This window comes from Myotis lucifugus, unplaced genomic scaffold, assembly GCF_000147115.1.
Source record: "Myotis lucifugus unplaced genomic scaffold, Myoluc2.0 scaffold_49, whole genome shotgun sequence".
NCBI lineage: Eukaryota > Metazoa > Chordata > Mammalia > Chiroptera > Vespertilionidae > Myotis > Myotis lucifugus.
Window position 1 is genome coordinate 3843554 of NW_005871097.1, and position 3618 is coordinate 3847171.

The window sequence follows — 3618 nt, forward strand, 5'->3', positions numbered from 1 at the left end:
AGAGGGGTCCAGAAAAATAATTTATTTTAAAGGACCCCCCCCCCCCCCGCTGCCCCCTTCCAGGTAAGTATGGTTCACAACCAGGTTTGGGAGCTGCCACAGGGTATGAGAATTGGGAGTTTCAAAAAAAAGGGAGAGGGAGAGAATGATAGAAACATCAATGAGAAGAGAGAATCATTGATGGGCTGCCTCCTTCATGCCCCCTACTGGGGCTTGAGCACACAACCTAGGCATGTGCCCTCACCTGGAATCGAACCGTGACCTCCTGGTTCATAAGTTGATCACTGAGCCACACCAGCTGGGCAGAGGAGTAAATCTTGAATTGAACCTTTCGATTTTTGCAGAATAGAGAAAGTATATTTGTGTGTGTGTGTGTGTGTGTGTGTGTGTGTGTGTGTGTGTATACACGTGCGCATGCGTACACAAGACAATAAGATAATGTTGTTGTAACTTTTCCCCCCCAGATAATGAGAAACAAATGCAATCTGAAAGAAATATTGTTCTCTGGGGAGTTTTGGCAGGATTTTAAGACAATAACATTGCTCTGCTAAAACAAGTATGATATGGTGTTGCTCATAATAGTTGGGGAGCCACTGTCACATTTGATTTATGTTTAGAAACAATTTCAATGGATACAATATTATTCTTCTCAAGTTCCACTTTGGGGATAATATGTACATTCTTTTTCTCACATAAAGACAACTTGTATTTGTTTCAAGAAAATGGAAAGTATTTCTGTGCATTGGCACAATATTTTCAATGAGTTCATCAAAAATCATGAAGCCATGGATGTGATTATAATTTAAAATGTCAGGTCTATACAAATGTCAGGTCATGGTCTGGATCTCTCCAGCCTCTCCCACCCTTTCCCCCATTACTCTGACTCTGCACACACCACAACCTTGCTCTTCACCATAGGTCAGATCAGATGTTCTACCTCCAAAGCCTTCTTGATTTTTTTTTTGTTCTACTCTTTGAAATTAAACTTTATAATCTTGTGTTATAAGTTATTTGTTTCCATGGAGGCTTCCTTTATTAGACTTTGAGCTCATTGAGGCAGGTGATGACTTTTTTATTCATATTTGAATGGCTAGTGCTGGAGTTTCACTTCCCATATGTTGGCATAAACTCCTTATAAACCTAATCTCCCATGAATAACAACTATAAATTCCAGACATATTATAAAATACAATTGCATAAAAACTCTAGAGAATAATCCAAATAGGCGGATTTTACAGGGAAGTTCAAATTTGGAAGAAACAACTGTCACATTGAAAGTTTCCAGTTTTTGCAGTTTTGGCACAAGGGCCCTGACCTGCTCTCTTTCCGGTCGGGGCAGTCAAAGCACAGAACTCACGGAGGCCACAGCTGCTGGAAACTGCAGGGCGGCCCAGAAAGGAGAGAGGCAGAGCAGGTAACAGTCAAATTCTACACTGAAACCCTGCTTACAATGACTCCTGGACTTCACACACATGGTGAAGACTCAAAGAAGTTTGCAACTGAGGCTAAAGAAACTGAACTGGGATATTACGGTAGCTGCCACCTACTATGGGCAGAATAAAAATTTCAGTTAAATGTCTGCTGAAAAAATTATCCATGCTCTTTAGAGGAATTTAACAGAATTCAGTCTCTATAACTTTCTATTACAATCCAAAATCACTCAACACCAGGAAAATGTGACTCATTCTTAAATGAAAAGACAATCAATAGATGCCAATCCTGTGATAACAGATGTTGGAATGATCAGACATGAACTTTAAAGCAGCTTTATAATCATGCTCAACAAGGTAAGGAAAAACGCAATCACAATGAAATGAAAGACAGGAAATCTCAGCAGAGATATAGGAATTTCTTTTGGGTTCTTTATTATATTGGTTAAGTGGGCTCTGGGGTTAGCCACCTATCCTAGCCTATCCCTGCCTATCTTCCTACTAAATGCCTTTTTTTTCAAATTAATATTTCACAAAATGTATACTTTTATTTTATTTTATTTTATTGTTTAAGGTATTACAAATAGTAGTACATATGTCTCTTTTTTCCCCACTGACCTCCCCCCAGCCTCCCCTTTCACTCTCTCACAATTAATGACTGATATTTTCTTTCAGACCTACCTCCATTGAATGACTAATCATCCACACATGATAAAATGTCACAATATGTCTGGCTGTCAGGGAATCATTTAGTCAAATAAACTTTGGTCTCTGCCTAGTTACCTTTATTCAATCTAGTTTGGACAGTATTCTCATGGAGTGTGTAATTGCTACCCAAACAGACTCCTGGAAAAGAAACTGTTTTTCCTATAGACTTAAGCCAAAGTTATACCCGGAAGTGTATTATATTGGGATATTAAGTTATTAATATCAACTAATATTAATGGTCTACTTAAAACTTAAACTCCAAAAGACTTTCTTTTACCATTCTTTGAGTTTAGAGAATAAATACACCTATTTATAAATAACACCCCTTCTCTGATTATTTCTGCCATATTTTTATTGATTTTTAGAGAGAGAGGAAGGAAGAGGGAGGAAGAGAAACATTGATACATCGATGTGAGAATGGAACATCGATGGGCTGCCATCTGCATGCGCCCCACCAGGGATTGAGCTCACAACACAGCCACGTGCCCTCACCAGGAATCAAACCAACTTATTTTTTGTGCACAGGAAGAAGCCCAACCAGCTGAGCCACTTCAGACAGGGATCTTTCTCACTGATTTTTATGTTGACATAAAACGCAGCTGGGAAGTAGGGGAGGCTGGGGGAAGGTCAATTGGGGGGAAAAAAAGGAGACATATGTACTACTATTTGTAATACTTTAAACAATAAAAAATAAATAAAACGAAGCTTGGACAAATGCTTTGTAACTTCAGTGGAAGTGGAGGCAGGAGCTGTTAGTTAACCTTTCTATGACCACAATCATGGGCAGCCTCAAGATAAAATGGAATAGACTAACAGAAGGAGACTCAGTCCTTACTCATATCATGGGGCCACTTCATCAAACTCTAGTCTAGACTGTATAATAATATGGGCCAATAAAGTAACCTTGTTATTTGAATCAGTTTAAGTTAGGTTTCTGTTCCTCAGTTTCAATGATCCCAAGTGATATACAAAGGCTTGGGTTGTGAAGTTAGTTATGAACTTTTTTCCATTGGATTTATGCAATGACAGGATATCTTTCTTGACTATGTGCTACAAATGTCATGAAAAATAATTTAGTATTGGAATTTTTAAAATCTCATCACAATCTGAAAACAATGTTTCCTGGAACATACATTTTTTTTTGCAATTTCTTGTCACCATCTATCAATGAATTGTCATTAAAAATCTGATTTTTTCTCTGTCATTGTTCAGTGACATACAACTTCTTTCAATATTGCTGAAGTATTCTCTTGTTTTCAGGTCTTTACATACGATGCTCCTTCTGCTTACATATGATACTATTCCCCCTACTCTTTGCAGTTAAGAGATAATGACTCTGCTTAGGAGATCTTCTGTGATACTATAGACTCTAGTCTCCCAAAATGCTCTGTATTCTCTTTTCATAACTCTTCTTTTTTCATCAATTTTTTAAAAATTTAATTTCCCCTTTTTATTTATCTATCTATTTATTATTGATAGT